This window comes from Festucalex cinctus, chromosome 7, assembly GCF_051991245.1.
Source record: "Festucalex cinctus isolate MCC-2025b chromosome 7, RoL_Fcin_1.0, whole genome shotgun sequence".
NCBI lineage: Eukaryota > Metazoa > Chordata > Actinopteri > Syngnathiformes > Syngnathidae > Festucalex > Festucalex cinctus.
The window spans coordinates 28,180,890-28,200,550 of record NC_135417.1 but is presented as its reverse complement, the minus strand read 5'-3'; the positions used below and the strand labels follow the sequence as shown (position 1 = coordinate 28,200,550).

At 41.1% G+C, this 19,661-nt stretch overlaps 1 protein-coding gene across 5 annotated transcripts in view; it reads right to left on the bottom strand.

Annotated features, from left to right (window-relative positions):
- LOC144021954 (CUB and sushi domain-containing protein 3-like) overlaps positions 1-19,661 on the bottom strand; it is a 1,200,535-nt gene that overhangs the window by 697,610 nt on the left and 483,264 nt on the right. The gene's annotated exons all lie outside the window — the stretch shown is intronic.

Genomic DNA, 19,661 nt, shown 5'->3' with positions numbered 1-19,661 from the left:
GTTGGAGTCTTTGATAAGGAGGGAGCCAGCTCTATAGGCTAAGTCACTACAGAAAAGAATGTTTGTGGACAATAGGAACAGATAGCGAAAATAATTGATGTCCATAGAAATGACCACCTTGTTTGCCAATCCAGAGTCACTGTCCCGATGTCCATGCAGTGTTGTAGAGGCGTCAACCACGACTGTCCCACAACATACACAGCCTTTAGGAACTCCGGGAGGACCTCATTCAGCTTTTTAACCACCTCGGTGACTTCAACCCCAGAGATAGGAGAATCCACTTCATAGTCCACAGATTCTGCTTCCTCAAAGGAAGGCCTGTCGGTGGAATTGAGGAGTATTCGAAGTATTCTCCCCACTGACTCACAACGTCCCGAGTCAAGGTCAGCAGCACCCCATCTGCACTGCTTTCCCCTCCTGAGACGCCGGATGGTGGACCAGAACTTCTTTGAAGTTGTCCGAAAGTCATTTTCCATGGCCTCGCTGAACTCGTCCCAAGCCCGAGTTTTTGCCTCAACAACCACCAAAGCCAGGTTCAGCTTGGCCAGCCAGTACCTGTCAGATGCCTTTGAGTGCCACAGGCCAAAAAGGCCCAATAGGACTCCTTCAGCTTGACGGCGTCCCTTACCACTGGTATCCACCAGCGGATGTAAGGATTACTGCCATGACAGGCACCGACCACCAAACGGCCACAGCTCCAATCAGCCGCCTCAACAATGGAGGTGCAGAACATGGTCCGCTCTGACTCAATGTCCCCCTCCTCCCCCCGGACAAGGGAGAAGTCTGCTGGAAGTGACAGTTGAAACTCTTTCTCACAGGGAATTTCACCAGACATTCCCAGCAAACCCTCAAAATACGTTTGGGTCTGCCAGGTCGGACCAGCATTTTCCCCCATCATCGGAGCCAACACACCACCAGGTGGTGATCAGTTGACAGCTCCGCCCCTCTCTTCACCCGAATGTCCAAAACATGTGGTTACAGATCTGATGACACAACCACAAAAACGATCATCAAACTGCGGCCCAGGTTGTCCTGGTGGCAAGTGCACATATGGACAAACTTATGTTTGAACATGGTGTTTGTTATAGACGACGAGCACAGAAGTCCAAAAACAAAGCCCCACTCGGGTTCTGATTTGGGTGGGGCAGTTCCTCCCAATCTTGCCTCTACAAGTCTCACTGTCATTACCCACATGAGCGTTGAAGTCTTCCAGAAGAACGAGGGAGTCCCCAGAGGGAGCTATCTCCAGCACCAAAGACTCCAAAAAGGAGTGGGTTCTCGGACCGTCTGTTTGGTGCATAGGTACAAACAACAGTCAGGACACATCCCCCCCCCCCCCCCCCCCCCCCCTGAAGACAGAGGGAGGCTACCCTCTGGTTCACCGAGGTAAACTCGACCGGGCCCGTGGGAGCAGGCGCTCGCCAATGAGCCCCCACTCCAGGCCTGGATCTGCGTCCGGGCAAGGGAAACCTCAATCCAATAATGTTATTCGTCATAAGGGGTCTTTTGAGCCGTGCGTGGTCTGGCCCCTCACCTAAAACCTGTTTACCATGGGTGACCTTACCAGGGGCATAAAACCCCAGACAACATAGCTCCTAGGATCATTGGGACACACAAAGCCCTCCACCATGGTAAGGCGTTTTTTAAGAAGGGGGACCAGAGGATGTGTTCCAACTATAGAGGGGTCCCATTCGTCCGCCTCCCTGTTAAGGTCTATTCAAGGGTGCTGGAGAAGTCGGGAAGTCGAATCTCAGATTCAGGAGGAGCAGTGTGTTTTCCCAGCCGTGGAACAGTGGACCAGCACTACACCCTTGGCAGGGTCCTCGAGGGTGCATGGGAGTTTGCCTAACCAGTCTTGAGTCTAACCATGTATTTAGTGGATTTTTTTTTAGTTTTGGAGTCCTGTGTGTGTGTGTGTGGGGGGGGTCTTCGTTCTTCGGGAATACGGGGTTCTGAGCCCCCTGATACTGGCTGTTCAGTCCCTGGAAGGAGCCGAGCTGAAAGGTAAATCTCTCGATTTACTGGTCGATCTATGTTCCTACCCTCACGGATGGTCATGAGCCGTGGGTCGTGACTGAAAGAACAAGATCCCAGATACAAGTGGCCGAAATGAGTTTCCTCCACAGGATGTCCAGGCTCTCCTTTAGAGATAGCGTGAGAAGCTCGGTTAACCGGGAGGGACTCAGAGTAGAGCTGGTACTCCTCCACGTTGAGAGGAGCTAGCTGAAGTGGCTCAGGCATCTGGTTCAGATGCCTCCCAGGAGAGGTGTTCCAGGCATGTCCCACCAGCGGGAGGCCTCGGGGAAGACCTAGGACACTCTGGAGAAACTATGTATCTCGGTTAGCCTGGGAATAACGGGATCCCGCTGGATGAGCTGGTTGAAGTGGCTGGGGAGAGGGAAGTCTGGGCTTCCCTACTAAAGCTGCTGCCCCCGCAGCCCCAATAGGATAGACGGATAGATGGTGGATGGATGGATGGATGGATGGATGGAAGGCACTGGGGGAGAATTAATAATTCAAGTTTCATTTAAAAACTAGAGCTGCGAGCAGCTATAAAGGGCCCTCGCAGCCCGGGCCACGTTGGAGTCCTTGCACGTTGGGGTACTTGCACGTTAGGGTACTGGCACGTTGGGGTACTGGCACGTTGGGGTACTGGCATATTGGAAGCAAAATTTCTTTGAAAATGGCATAATAAACGTTTACATGTAGAATATTTTTTTTGCCAGTGTGTGTCAAGCTCAACGGGTTTTGGTGATTGTTAAGACCTGCAAAAATCAGCGTCCTTTTTTATTTTTAGGCAATGAGTTGCCCTGATTGGTATTTTTTGTAAAAGTGTATATATACATCATCGCTCGTTGTACTCATTGCACAATGTTACTTTTATTGTCCAAAGGGGCAATCAAAAATGAATAAAACAAAATGGAAACGTACATACCGTTTGGATCGGTGTGAAGCCAGTGAACAATTTGAGTGGTGGAAACTAAAAGAATATTCATAAATGACTTAGTCATCACACTTAGAATGAGTTTACATTTTTTTGTACAAAATACCGTATGTGGGTTTTTTTTTTATATAAGCCTCAAGGGCTAGGTGGCGCTGTATTTATAACTGAATGTTGTCATCGAGATACCTTCAGGCCTTGATTATAAGCATACATGTCAAGTGTGGGATTTTTTTTGGAGCATGTACCGTGGAGTTATTAAGCATATCCTTCATTCACGATATTGCTTTTAATGTCCACAGAGGCTATCAAAAATAAATAAAAATATATATATGTTTGGATAAGTCTGATGCCAGTGAACATTTTGAGTGGTGGAAACTAAAAGAATATTCATAAATGACTTAGTTATCACACTTAGAATGAGTTTACATTTTTTTGTACAAAATACCGTATGTGGGGTATTTTTATTTTATGCCTCAAGGGCTAGGTGGCGCTGCATATATAACTGAATGTTGTCATAGAGATAGCTTCAGGCCTTGACGATAAACATACATGTCAAGTTTGGGATTTTTTGGAGCATGTACCGGGGAGTTATTAAGCATATCCTTTTTCAGTGCGAAACACAAATTTTGATGCCCCGCCTTCATCATATAGTATTTCGAAAGGTCAAGATTTTTCCCCCTGTCGTTGGCTCAGGTCTTGACATGGTCCAGGTCAAGTCTTAACTCAGTCAGATGAAACGTGTAGGAGAAGTGGGCAAAAGTCTGCCCCCTGTGAATGTGCAAAAATTGTCAAAAATGGGACATTCAAAAATTCGTAGCTCACTTCCTGTTCATTTTAGCATATGGGTCCAAGAGACTTTTTTGTAGGACTTGGGCTCCCTCATACACCTAAAAATATTCGTCGTTCTTGCTTAAACGTACAACCGGGGCTGCTTTGTTAAAAACTTCTAGGGGGCGCTATTGAGTCATTTTTGTAAAAATAGCACAATCAACAATAAAATATGGCTCATTTTACCAGGCCAGATGTGTGTGCCAAGTTTCATGAGTTTCTGTGCATGTTTAGACCCTCAAAACTGGCGTTGTTTTCTTGGCGAACAGCGCTTAGCCACACCCACAGCAATTCGCGAAAACTCACAAACTTCGTGTTGTGACATCATGAAGGCCGAAACCCTCATCTGAGCAAATATGAGGTAGGTCCAGTTAACGTGTTTGGAGAAAAACGTAGAAGAAAATTCGTAAGAAAAAAAATTGCCACTAGGTGGCGCTATCAGTTAGATGAAATATAAGTCAGTAGATGTCTTTAGGGCTGGACTCTCATCAAATGTGTGAAATTTTGAGAAGATAGGATCATCTCGGTCAAGTTAATGCAGCTTTTATCTTCACGAAAAATCTTCAGACTTTGCGTCACCGTAGCGGCCACGCCCTTTGGCGAAAAGTTACAATATTCGGTGTGGGGCATGATCAACATCTTAAGGCTTTTCTGACCAATTTTCAAATGGATCCCTTCAACAAGCTCAGCACAGTAGCTAAAAACGTAAAGTATGACATTTATTGTAACCACTAGGTGGCGCTATATGTATAACTGAATTTTATCATATAGATGTTTTCAGGCCGTGACTATTACGTTGCCTGAGAAGTTTGCGATTTTTTGGAGCTTGAACATGGGAGTTCACCGTAGCGGCCACGCCCTTTGGCGAAAAGTTACAATATTCGGTGTGGGGCATGATCAACATCTTAAGGCTTTTCTGACCAATTTTCAAATGGATCCCTTCAACAAGCTCAGCACAGTAGCTAAAAACGTAAAGTATGACATTTATTGTAACCACTAGGTGGCGCTATATGTATAACTGAATTTTATCATATAGATGTTTTCAGGCCGTGACTATTACGTTGCCTGAGAAGTTTGAGATTTTTTGGAGCTTGAACATGGGAGTTATTAAGCATTTGCTCTTTCTGGACAAATGAAATTTTAAAGGCAATATTTGATGCCCCGCCCCCGTCATATAGTATTTCAAAAAGGCAAGATGTTTTGCCCAGTTGTTCTCTCAGGTCTTGAGATGATAAATGCCAAGTTTGAAGTCAATTGGATGAAAAATGTTTGCAAAGGGGGAAAAAGCATGACCACAGTGAATGTGCCAAAATAGGCCAAAATTGGACATAAAAAAATTCATAGCTCACTTCCTGTACATTTTAGCTACATGGTCCCAAGAGACTTTTTTGTGCGTCTCGGGGTGCTACACGTGCCTGCCAATTTTTGTTGCTCTAGCTCAAACGTGCCGGGCTTGGTTTTTATTTTTCTACGCTAGGGGGCGCTATCGAGTCGCATTGTTATGACGACTTAATAATATCACATTTTTCGCCGGGCCTGAGGAGTGTGCAAAGTTCGGTGAGTTTTCGTGAATGTTTAGGTACCCAAAATCGCGATCGTTTGCGGAGAATAAAGAAGAAGAAGAAGAAGAATAACTAGAGCTGCGAGCAGCTATAAAGGGCCCTCGCAGCCCGGGCCACGTTGGGGTCCTTGCACGTTGGGGTACTTGCACGTTAGGGTACTGGCACGTTGGGATACTGGCATATTGGAAGCAAAATTTCTTTGAAAATGGCATAATAAACGTTTACATGTAGAATATTTTTTTTGCCAGTGTGTGTCAAGCTCAACGGGTTTTGGTGATTGTTGAGACCTGCAAAAATCAGCGTCCTTATTTATTTTTAGGCAATGAGTTGCCCTGATTGGTATTTTTTGTAAAAGTGTATATATACATCATCGCTCGTTGTACTCATTGCACAATGTTACTTTTATTGTCCAAAGGGGCAATCAAAAATGACTAACACAAAATGGAAACGTACATACGTTTGGATCGGTGTGAAGCCAGTGAACAATTTGAGTGGTGGAAACTAAAAGAATATTCATTAATGACTTAGTTATCACACATAGAATGAGTTTTCATTTTTTGTACAAAATACCGTATGTGTGTTTTTTTTTTTATATATATATTATGCCTCAAGGGCTAGGTGGCGCTGTATTTATAACTGAATGTTGTCATAGAGATACCTTCAGGCCTTGATTATAAGCATACATGTCAAGTGTGGGATTTTTTTTGGAGCATGTACCGTGGAGTTATTATGCATATCCTTCATTCACGATATTGCTTTTAATGTCCACAGAAGCTATCAAAAATAAATAAAACTAGAGCTGCGAGCAGCTATAAAGGGCCCTCGCAGCCCGGGCCAGGTTGGAGTCCTTGCACGTTGGGGTACTTGCACGTTAGGGTACTGGCACGTTGGGGTACTGGCATATTGGAAGCAAAATTTCTTTGAAAATGGCATAATAAACGTTTACATGTAGAATATTTTTTTTGCCAGTGTGTATCAAGCTCAACGGGTTTTGGGGATTGTTAAGACCTGCAAAAATCTGCGTCCTTTTTTATTTTTAGGCAATGAGTTGCCCTGATTGGAATTTTTTGTAAAAGTGTATATATACATCATCGCTCGTTGTACTCATTGCACAATGTTACTTTTATTGTCCAAAGGGGCAATCAAAAATGAATAAAACAAAATGGAAACGTACATACGTTTGGATCGGTGTGAAGCCAGTGAACAATTTGAGTGGTGGAAACTAAAAGAATATTCATAAATGACTTAGTCATCACACTTAGAATGAGTTTACATTTTTTGTACAAAATACCGTATGTGTTTTTTTTTTTTATATAAGCCTCAAGGGCTAGGTGGCGCTGTATTTATAACTGAATGTTGTCATCGAGATACCTTCAGGCCTTGATTATAAGCATACATGTCAAGTGTGGGATTTTTTTTGGAGCATGTACCGTGGAGTTATTAAGCATATCCTTCATTCACGATATTGCTTTTAATGTCCACAGAGGCTATCAAAAATAAATAAAAATATATATATGTTTGGATAAGTCTGATGCCAGTGAACATTTTGAGTGGTGGAAACTAAAAGAATATTCATAAATGACTTAGTTATCACACTTAGAATGAGTTTACATTTTTTGTACAAAATACCGTATGTGGGGTATTTTTTTTTTATGCCTCAAGGGCTAGGTGGCGCTGCATATATAACTGAATGTTGTCATAGAGATAGCTTCAGGCCTTGACGATAAACATACATGTCAAGTTTGGGATTTTTTGGAGCATGTACCGGGGAGTTATTAAGCATATCCTTTTTCAGTGCGAAACACAAATTTTGATGCCCCGCCTTCATCATATAGTATTTCGAAAGGTCAAGATTTTTCCCCCTGTCGTTGGCTCAGGTCTTGACATGGTCCAGGTCAAGTCTTAACTCAGTCAGATGAAACGTGTAGGAGAAGTGGGCAAAAGTCTGCCCCCTGTGAATGTGCAAAAATAGTCAAAAATGGGACATTCAAAAATTCGTAGCTAACTTCCTGTTCATTTTAGCATATGGGTCCAAGAGACTTTTTTGTAGGTCTTGGGCTCCCTCATACACCTAAAAATATTCGTCGTTCTTGCTTAAACGTACAACCGGGGCTGCTTCGTTAAAAACTTCTCGGGGGCGCTATTGAGTCATTTTTGTAAAAATAGCGCAATCAACAATAAAATATTGCTCATTTTACCAGGCCAGATGTGTGTGCCAAGTTTCATGAGTTTCTGTGCATGTTTAGACCCTCAAAACTGGCGTTGTTTTCTTGGCGAACAGCGCTTAGCCACACCCACAGCAATTCGCGAAAACTCACAAACTTCGTGTTGTGACATCATGAAGGTCGAAACCCTCATCTGAGCAAATATGAGGTAGGTCCAGTTAACGTGTTTGGAGAAAAACGTAGAAGAAAATTCGTAAGAAAAAAAATTGCCACTAGGTGGCGCTATCAGTTAGATGAAATATAAGTCAGTAGATGTCTTTAGGGCTGGACTCTCATCAAATGTGTGAAATTTTGAGAAGATAGGATCATCTCGGTCAAGTTAATGCAGCTTTTATTTTCAGGAAAAATCTTCAGACTTTGCGTCACCGTAGCGGCCACGCCCTTTGGCGAAAAGTTACAATATTCGGTGTGGGGCATGATCAACATCTTAAGGCTTTTCTGACCAATTTTCAAATGGATCCCTTCAACAACTCAGCACAGTAGCTAAAAACGTAAAGTATGACATTTATTGTAACCACTAGGTGGCGCTATATGTATAACTGAATTTTATCATATAGATGTTTTCAGGCCGTGACTATTACGTTGCCTGAGAAGTTTGAGATTTTTTGGAGCTTGAACATGGGAGTTATTAAGCATTTGCTCTTTCTGGACAAATGAAATTTTAAAGGCAATATTTGATGCCCCGCCCCCGTCATATAGTATTTCGAAAAGGCAAGATGTTTTGCCCAGTTGTTCTCTCAGGTCTTGAGATGATAAATGCCAAGTTTGAAGTCAATTGGATGAAAAATGTTTGCAAAGGGGGAAAAAGCATGACCACAGTGAATGTGCCAAAATAGGCCAAAATTGGACATAAAAAAATTCATAGCTCACTTCCTGTACATTTTAGCTACATGGTCCCAATAGACTTTTTTGTGCGTCTCGGGGTGCTACACGTGCCTGCCAATTTTTGTTGCTCTAGCTCAAACGTGCCGGGCTTGGTTTTTATTTTTCTACGCTAGGGGGCGCTATCGAGTCGCATTGTTATGACGACTTAATAATATCAAATTTTTCGCCGGGCCTGAGGAGTGTGCAAAGTTCGGTGAGTTTTCGTGAATGTTTAGGTACCCAAAATCGCGATCGTTTGCGGAGAATAAAGAATAATAATAACTAGAGCTGCGAGCAGCTATAAAGGGCCCTCGCAGCCCGGGCCACGTTGGTGTCCTTGCACGTTGGGGTACTTGCACGTTAGGGTACTGGCACGTTGGGGTACTGACATATTGGAAGCAAAATTTCTTTGAAAATGGCATAATAAACGTTTACATGTAGAATTTTTTTTTTGCCAGTCTGTGTCAAGCTCAACGGGTTTTGGTGATTGTTAAGACCTGCAAAAATCAGCGTCCTTTTTTATTTTTAGGCAATGAGTTGCCCTGATTGGTATTTTTTGTAAAAGTGTATATAGACATCATCGCTCATTGTACTCATTGCACAATGTTACTTTTATTGTCCAAAGGGGCAATCAAAAATGAATAAAACAAAATGGAAACGTACATACGTTTGGATCGGTGTGAAGCCAGTGAACAATTTGAGTGGTGGAAACTAAAAGAATATTCATAAATGACTTAGTTATCACACTTAGAATGAGTTTACATTTTTTGTACAAAATACCGTATGTGTTTTTTTAATTTATTTATATAATATGCCTCAAGGGCTAGATGCCGCTGTATTTATAACTGAATGTTGTCATAGAGATACCTTCAGGCCTTGATTATAAGCATACATGTCAAGTGTGGGATTTTTTTTGGAGCATGTATCGTGGAGTTATTAAGCATATCCTTCATTCACGATATTGCTTTTAATGTCCACAGAGGCTATCAAAAATAAATAAAAATATATATATGTTTGGATAAGTCTGATGCCAGTGAACATTTTGAGTGGTGGAAACTAAAAGAATATTCATAAATGACTGAGTTATCACACTTAGAATGAGTTTACATTTTTTGTACAAAATACCGTATGTGGGGTATTTTTTTTTTATGCCTCAAGGGCTAGGTGGCGCTGCATATATAACTGAATGTTGTCATAGAGATAATTTTCAGGCCTTGATTATAAGCATACATGTCAAGTTTGGGATTTTTTGGAGCATGTACCGGGGAGTTATCAAGCATATCCTTTTTCATTGCGAAACACAAATTTTGATGCCACGCCCTCATCATATAGTATTTCGAAAAGTCAAGATTTTCACCCCTGTCGTTGGCTCAGGTCTTGACATTGTCCAGGTCAAGTCTTAACTCAGTCGGATGAAACGTGGAGAAGAAGTGGGCAAAAGTATGCCCCCTGTAAATGTGCAAAAATCATCAAAAATGGGACATTCAAAAATTCGTAGCTCACTTCCTGTTCATTTTAGCATATGGGTCCAAGAGACTTTTATGTAGGTCTTGGGCTCCCTCATACACCTAAAATTTTTCGTAGATCTTGCTTAAAAGTACAACCGGGGCTGCTTCGTTAAAATTTTCTAGGGGGCGCTATTGAGTCATTTTTGTAAAAATAGCACAATCAACATTAAAATATTGCTCATTTTACCAGGCCAGATGTGTGTGCCAGGTTTCAGGAGTTTCTGTGCATGTTTAGACCCTCAAAACCGGCGTTGTTTTCTTGGCGAACAGCGCTTAGCCACGCCCACAGCAATTCACGAAAACTCACAAACTTCGTGTTGTGACATCATGAAGGCCGAAACCCTCATCTGAGCAAATCTGAGGTAGGTCCAGTTAACGTGTTTGGACAAAAACGTAGAAGAAAATTTGTAAGAAAAAAAAAATGCCACTAGGTGGCGCTATCAGTAAGATGAAATATAAGTTCGTAGATGTCTATAGGGCTGGACTCTCATCAAATGTGTGAAATTTGGAGAAGATAGGATCATCTCGGTCAAGTTAATGCAGCTTTTATTGTCACGAAAAATCTTCAGACTTTGCGTCACCGTAGCGGCCACGCCCTTTGGCGAAAAGTTACAATATTCGGTGTGGGGCATGATCAACATCTTAAGGCTTTTCTGACCAATTTTCAACTGGATCCCTTCAACTAGCTCAGCACAGTAGCTAAAAACGTAAAGTATGACATTTATTGTTACCACTAGGTGGCGCTATATGTATAACTGAATTTTATCATATAGATGTTTTCAGGCCGTGACTATTACGTTTTCTGAGAAGTTTGAGATTTTTCGGAGCTTGAACATGGGAGTTATTAAGCATTTGCTCTTTCTGGACAAATGAAATTTTCAAGGCAATATTTGATGCCCCGCCCCCGTCATATAGTATTTCAAAAAGTCAAGGTTTTTTGCCCAGTTGTTGTCTCAGGTCTTGAGATGATAAATGCCAATTTTGAAGTCAACTGGATGAAAAATGTTTGCAAAGGGGGAAAAAGCATGACCACAGTGAATGTGCAAAAATAGGCCAAAATTGGACATTAAAAAATTCATAGCTCATTTCCTGTACATTTTAGCTACATGGTCCCAATAGACTTTTTTGTGCGTCTCGGGGTGCTACACGTGCCTGCCAATTTTCGTTGCTCTAGCGCAAACGTGTCGGGCTTGGTTATTATTTTTCTACGCTAGGGGGCGCTATAGAGTCGCGTTGTTATGACGCCTTCATAATATCAAATTTTTCGCCGGGCCCGAAGAGTGCGCAAAGTTCGGTGAGTTTTCGTGAATGTTTAGGTACCCAAAATCGCGACCGTTTGCGGAGAATAAAGAAGAAGAAGAAGAAGAAGAAGAATAATAATAATAATAATAATAATAATTTTTACAAAAACAATAGGGACCTCGCAGCGGTCGCTGCTCGGGCCCTAATAATAATAATAATAATAACTAGAGCTGCGAGCAGCTATAAAGGGCCCTCGCAGCCCGGGCCACGTTGGGGTCCTTGCACGTTGTGGTACTTGCATGTTGGGGTACTGGCACATTGGGGTACTGGCATATTGGAAGCAAAATTTCTTTGAAAATGGCATAATAAACGTTTACATGTAGAATATTTTTTTGCCAGTGTGTGTGTCAAGCACAACGGGTTTTGGTGATTGTTAAGACCTGCAAAAATCAGCGTCCTTTTTTATTTTTAGGCAATGAGTTGCCCTGATTGGTATTTTTTTGTAAAAGTGTATATACACATCATCGCTCGTTGTACTCATTGCACAATGTTACTTTTATTGTCCAAAGGGGCAATCAAAAATGAATAAAACAAAATGGAAAGGTACATACGTTTGGATCTGTGTGAAGCCAGTGAACAATTTGAGTGGTGGAAACTAAAAGAATATTCATAAATGACTTAGTTATCACACTTAGAATGAGTTTACATTTTTTGTACAAAATACCGTATGTGGGGTATTTTTTTTTTATGCCTCAAGGGCTAGGTGACGCTGTATTTATAACTGAATGTTGTCATAGAGATACCTTCAGGCCTTGATTATAAGCATACATGTCAAGTGTGGGATTTTTTTTGGAGCATGTACCGTGGAGTTATTATGCATATCCTTCATTTGCGATATTGCTTTTAATGTCCACAGAGGCTATCAAAAATAAATAAAAATATATATATGTTTGGATAAGTCTGATGCCAGTGAACATTTTGAGTGGTGGAAACTAAAAGAATATTCAGAAATGACTTAGTTATCACACTTAGAATGAGTTTACATTTTTTGTACAAAATACCGTATGTGGGGTATTTTTTTTTTAATGCCTCAAGGGCTAGGTGACGCTGCATATATAACTGAATGTTGTCATAGAGATAGCTTCAGGCCTTGACGATAAACACACATGTCAAGTTTGGGATTTTTTGGAGCATGTACTGGGGAGTTATTAAGCATATCCTTTTTCAGTGCGAAACACAAAATTTGATGCCCCGCCTTCATCATATAGTATTTCGAAAAGTCAAGATTTTTCCCCCTGTCGTTGGCTGAGGTCTTGACATGGTCCAGGTCAAGTCTTAACTCAGTCAGATGAAACGTGTAGGAGAAGTGGGCAAAAGTCTGCCCCTTGTGAATGTGCAAAAATCGTCAAAAATTGGACATTCAAAAATTCGTAGCTCACTTCCTGTTCATTTTAGCATATGGGTCCAATAGACTTTTTTGTAGGTCTTGGGCTCCCTCATACACCTAAAAATTTTCGTAGATCTTGCTTAAACGTACAACCGGGGCTGCTACATTAAAAATTCCTAGGGGGCGCTATTGAGTCATTTTTGTAAAAATAGCACAATCAACAATAGAATATTGTTCATTTTACCAGGCCAGATGTGTGTGCCAAGTTTCATGAGTTTCTGTGCATGTTTAGACCCTCAAAACTGGCGTTGTTTTCTTGGCGAACAGTGCTTAGCCACGCCCACAGCAATTCGCGAAAACTCACAAACTTCGTGTTGTTACATCATGAAGGCCAAAACCCTCATCTGAGCAAATATGCGGTAGGTCCAGTTGACGTGTTTGGAGAAAAACGTAGAAGAAAATTCGTAAGAAAAAAAATTGCCACTAGGTGGCGCTATCAGTTAGATGAAATATGAGTCAGTAGATGTCTTTAGGGCTGGACTCTCATCAAATGTGTGAAATTTTGAGAAGATAGGATCATCTCGGTCAAGTTAATGCAGCTTTTATTTTCACGAAAAATCTTCAGATTTTGCGTCACCGTAGCGGCCACGCCCTTTGGCGAAAAGTTACAATATTCGGTGTGGGGCATGATCAACATCTTAAGGCTTTTCTGACCAATTTTCAAATGGATCCCTTCAACAAGCTCAGCACAGTAGCTAAAAACGTAAAGTATGACATTTATTGTAACCACTAGGTGGCGCTATATGTATAACTGAATTTTATCATATAGATGTTTTCAGGCCGTGACTATTACGTTGCCTGAGAAGTTTGAGATTTTTTGGAGCTTGAACATGGGAGTTATTAAGCATTTGCTCTTTCTGGACAAATGAAATTTTAAAGGCAATATTTGATGCCCCGCCCTCGTCATATAGTATTTCAAAAAGGCAAGATGTTTTGCCCAGTTGTTCTCTCAGGTCTTGAGATGATAAATGCCAAGTTTGAAGTCAATTGGATGAAAAATGTTTGCAAAGGGGGAAAAAGCATGACCACAGTGAATGTGCCAAAATAGGCCAAAATTGGACATTAAAAAATTCATAGCTCACTTCCTGTACATTTTAGCTACATGGTCCCAATAGACTTTTTTGTGCGTCTCGGGGTGCTACACGTGGCTGCCAATTTTTGTTGCTCTAGCTCAAACGTGCCGGGCTTGGTTTTTATTTTTCTACGCTAGGGGGCGCTATCGAGTCGAATTGTTATGACGACTTAATAATATCAAATTTTTCGCCGGGCCTGAGGAGTGTGCAAAGTTCGGTGAGTTTTCGTGAATGTTTAGGTACCCAAAATCGCGATCGTTTGCGGAGAATAAAGAAGAAGAAGAAGAAGAAGAAGAAGAAGAATAACTAGAGCTGCGAGCAGCTATAAAGGGCCCTCGCAGCCCTGGCCACGTTGGGGTCCTTGCACGTTGGGGTACTTGCACGTTGGGGTACTGGCACGTTGGGGTACTGGCACGTTGGGGTACTGGCATATTGGAAGCAAAATTTCTTTGAAAATGGCATAATAAACGTTTACATGTAGAATATTTTTTTTTCCAGTGTCTGTCAAGCTCAACGGATTTTGGTGATTGTTAAGACCTGCAAAAATCAGCGTCCTTATTTATTTTTAGGCAATGAGTTGCCCTGATTGGTATTTTTTTGTAAAAGTGTATATACACATCATCGCTCGTTGTACTCATTGCACAATGTTTACTTTTATTGTCCAAAGGGGCAATCAAAAATGAATAAAACAAAATGGAAACGTACATACGTTTGGATCGGTGTGAAGCCAGTGAACAATTTGAGTGGTGGAAACTAAAAGAATATTCATAAATGACTTAGTTATCACACTTAGAATGAGTGTACATTTTTTGTACAAAATACCGTATGTGAGTTTTTTTATATATATATATATATATATAAATGCCTCAAGGGCTAGGTGGCGCTGTATTTATAACTGAATGTTGTCATAGAGATACCTTCAGGCCTTGATTATAAGCATACATGTCAAGTGTGGGATTTTTTTTGGAGCATGTACCGTGGAGTTATTAAGCATATCCTTCATTCACGATATTGCTTTTAATGTCCATAAAGGCTATCAAAAATAAATAAAAATATATATATGTTTGGATAAGTCTGATGCCAGTGAACATTTTGAGTGGTGGAAACTAAAAGAATATTCATAAATGACTTAGTTATCACACTTAGAATGAGTTTACATTTTTTGTACAAAATACCGTATGTGGGGTATTTTTTTTTTATGCCTCAAGGGCTAGGTGGCGCTGCATATATAACTGAATGTTGTCATAGAGATAACCAGGCCTTGACGATAAACATACATGTCAAGTTTGGGATTTTTTGGAGCATGTACCGGGGAGTTATCAAGCATATCCTTTTTCATTGCGAAACACAAATTTTGATGCCCCGCCCTCATCATATAGTATTTTGAAAAGTCAAAAATTTCCCCCCTGTCGTTGGCTCAGGTCTTGACATGGTCCAGGCCAAGTTTTAACTCAGTCGGATGAAACGTGTAGGAGAAGTGGGCAAAAGTCTGCCCCCTGTGAATGTGCAAAAATCGTCAAAAATGGGACATTCAAAAATTCGTAGCTCACTTCCTGTTCATTTTAGCATATGGGTACAAGAGACTTTTTTGTAGGTCTTGGGCTCCCTCATACACCTAAAAATATTCGTCGTTCTTGCTTAAACGTACAACTGGGGCTGTTTCGTTAAAGATTTCTAGGGGGCGCTATTGAGTCATTTTTGTAAAAATAGCACAATCGCCGATAAAAAATTGCTCATTTTGCCAGGCCAGCTGTGTGTGCCAAGTTTCGTGTGTTTCTGTGCCAGTTTAGGCCCTCAAAATTGGCGTTGTTTTCTTGGCGAACAGCGCTTGGCCACGCCCACAGCGACTCGCGAAAACTCACAAACTTCGTGTTGTGACAGCATGAAGGCCGACACCCTCATCTGAGCAAATATGAGGTAGGTCCAGTTAACATGGTTGGAGAAAAACATTGAAGAAAAATCGTAAGAAAAAAAATTGCCAGTAGGTGGCGCTATCAGTAAGATGAAATATAAGTTTGTAGATGTCTTTAGGGCTGGACTCTCATCAATTGTGTACAATTTTGAGAAGATAGCATCATCTCGGTCAAGTTAATGCAGCTTTTGTTGTCACGAGAAATCTTCAGACTTTGCGGCACCGTAGCGGCCACGCCCTTTGGCGAAAAGTTACAATATTCGGTGTGGGGCATGATCAACATCTTAAGGCTTTTCTGACCAATTTTCAACTGGATCCCTTCAACGAGCTCAGCACAGTAGCTAAAAACGTAAAGTATGACAATTATTGTTATCACTAGGTGGCGCTACATGGATAACTGAATTTTATCATATAGATGTTTTCAGGCCGTGACTATTAAGTTGCCTGATAAGTTTGAGATTTTTTGGAGCTTGAACATGGGAGTTATTAAGCATTTGCTCTTTCTGGACAAATGAAATTTTAAAGGCAATATTTGATGCCCCGCCCCCGTCATATAGTATTTCGAAAAGGCAAGATTTTTTCCCCAGTTGTTCTCTCAGGTCTTGAGATGATAAATGCCAAGTTTGAAGTCAATTGGATGAAAAATGTTTGCAAAGGGGGAAAAAGCATGACCACAGTGAATGTGCCAAAATAGGCCAAAATTGGACATTAAAAAATTCATAGTTCACTTCCTGTACATTTTAGCTACATGGTCCCAATAGACTTTTTTGTGCGTCTCGGGGTGCTACACGTGCCTGCCAATTTTCGTTGCTCTAGCTCAAACATGCCGGGCTTGGTTTTTATTTTTCTATGCTAGGGGGCGCTATAGAGTCGCGTTGTTATGACGACTTCATAATATCAAATTTTTCGCCGGGCCTGAGGAGTGTGCAAAGTTTGGTGAGTTTTCGTAAATGTTTAGGTACCCAAAATCGTGATCGTTTACGGAGAAAAAGAAGAATAATAATAACTAGAGCTGCGAGCAGCTATAAAGGGCCCTCGCAGCCCGGGCGACGTTGGGGTACTTGCACGTTGGGGTACTTGCACGTTGGGGTACTGGCACGTTGGGGTACTGGCAAGTTTAGGTACGGCACATTGGAAGCAGAATTTCTTTGAAAATGGCATGATAAACCTTGACATGTGGATTTTTTTTTTTTTTGTAAAAATACCGTTAAGTTGGTGTATTTTTTTTTATGCCTCTAGGGCTAGGTGGCGCTGTATATATAATGGAATGTTGTCATAGGGATACCTTCAAGCCTTGACTCTAAACATACATGTCAAGTGTGGGATTTTTTTGGAGCATGTACCGTGGAGTTATTAAGCATATCCTTCATTCACGATATTGCTTTTAATGTCCATAGAGGCTATCAAAAATAAATAAAAAAGTACATGTTTGGATAAGTCTAATGCCAGTGAACATTTTGAGTGGTGGAAAGTAAAAGAATATTCATAAATGACTTAGTTATCACACTTAGAATGAGTTTACATTTTTTGTACAAAATACCGTATGTGGGGTATTTTTTTGTTTTGCCTCAAGGGCGAGGTGGCGCTGCATATATAACTGAATGTTGTCATAGAGATACCTTCAGGCCTTGACGATAAACATACATGTCAAGTTTGGGATTTTTTGGAGCATGTATCGGGGAGTTATTAAGCATATCCTTTTTCAGTGCGAAACACAAATTTTGATGCCCCGCGCTCATCATATAGTATTTCCAAAAGTCAAGATTTTTCCGTCTGTTGTTGGCTCAGGTCTTGGCATGGTCCAGGTCAAGTCATAAGTCAGTCGGATAAAACATGTAGGAGAAGTGGGCAAAAGTATGCCCCCTGAAAATGTGCAAAAATCGTCAAAAATGGGACATTCAAAAATTCGTACCTCACTTCCTGTTCATTTTAGCATATGGGTCCAAGAGACTTTTTTGTAGGTCTTTGGCTCCCTCATACACGTAAAAATTTTCGTAGATCTTGCTTAAACGTAGAATCGGGGCTGCTTCGTTAAAAATTTCTAGGGGGCGCTATTGAGTCATTTTTGTAAAAATAGTACAATCAACAATAAAATATTGTTCATTTTACCAGGCCAGATGTGTGTGCCAAGTTTCATGAGTTTCTGCGCATGTTTAGACCCTCAAAACTGGCGTTGTTTTCTTGGCGAACAGTGCTTAGCCACGGCCACAGCGATTCGCGAAAACTCACAAACTTCGTGTTGTGACATCATGAAGGCCGAAACCCTCATCTGAGCAAATATGAGGTTGGTCCAGTTAACGTGTTTGGAGAAAAATGTACAAGAAAATTCGTAAGAAAAAAAATTGCCACTAGGTGGCGCTATCAGTAAGATGAAATATAAGTTCGTAGATGTCTTAAGGGCTGGACTCTCATCAAATGTGTGAAATTTTGAGAAGATAGGATCATCTGGGTCAAGTTCATGCAGCTTTTATTGTCACGAAAAATTTTCGGACTTTGCGTCACCGTAGCGGCCACGCCCTTTGGCGAAAAGTTACAATATTCGGTGTGGGGCATGATCAACATCTTAAGGCTTTTCTGACCAATTTTCAACTGGATCCCTTCAACGAGCTCGGCACAGTAGCTAAAAACGTAAAGTATGACATTTATTGTTACCACTAGGTGGCGCTATATGTATAACTGAATTTTATCATATAGATGTTTTCAGGCCGTGACTATTACGTTGCCTGAGAAGTTTGAGATTTTTTGGAGCTTGAACATGGGAGTTATTAAGCATTTGCTCTTTCTGGACAAATGAAATTTTAAAGGCAATATTTGATGCCCCGCCCCCGTCATATAGTATTTCAAAAAGGCAAGATGTTTTGCCCAGTTTTTCTCTCAGGTCTTGAGATGATAAATGCCAAGTTTGAAGTCAATTGGATGAAAAATGTTTGCAAAGGGGGAAAAAGCATGACCACAGTGAATGTGCCAAAATAGGCCAAAATTGGACATAAAAAAATTCATAGCTCACTTCCTGTACATTTTAGCTACATGGTCCCAATAGACTTTTTTGTGCGTCTCGGGGTGCTACACGTGCCTGCCAATTTTTGTTGCTCTAGCTCAAACGTGCCGGGCTTGGTTCTTATTTTTCTACGCTAGGGGGCGCTATCGAGTCGCATTGTTATGACGACTTAATAATATCAAATTTTTCGCCGGGCCTGAGGAGTGTGCAAAGTTCGGTGAGTTTTCGTGAATGTTTAGGTACCCAAAATCGCGATCGTTTGCGGAGAATAAAGAAGAAGAAGAAGAAGAATAATAATAACTAGAGCTGCGAGCAGCTATAAAGGGCCCTCGCAGCCCGGGCCATGTTGGGGTCCTTGCACGTTGGGGTACTTGCACGTTGGGGTACTGGCACATTGGGGTACTGGCATATTGGAAGCAAAATTTCTTTGAAAATGGCATAATAAACGTTTACATGTAGAATATTTTTTTGCCAGTGTGTGTGTCAAGCTCAACGGGTTTTGGTGATTGTTAAGACCTGCAAAAATCAGCGTCCTTTTTTATTTTTAGGCAATGAGTTGCCCTGATTGGTATTTTTTTGTAAAAGTGTATATACACATCATCGCTCGTTGTACTCATTGCACAATGTTACTTTTATTGTCCAAAGGGGCAATCAAAAATGAATAAAACAAAATGGAAACGTACATACGTTTGGATCGGTGTGAAGCCAGTGAACAATTTGAGTGGTGGAAACTAAAAGAATATTCATAAATGACTTAGTTATCACACTTAGAATGAGTGTACATTTTTTGTACAAAATACCGTATGTGGGGTATTTTTTTTTCATGCCTCAAGGGCTACGTGGCGCTGCATATATAACTGAATGTTGTCATAGAGATAACTTCAGGCCTTGACGATAAACATACATGTCAAGTTTGGGATTTTTTGGAGCATGTACCGGGGAGTTATCAAGCATATCCTTTTTCATTGCGAAACACAAATTTTGATGCCCCGCCCTCATCATATAGTATTTCGAAAAGTCAAAATTTTTCCCCTTGTCGTTGGCTCAGGTCTTGACAT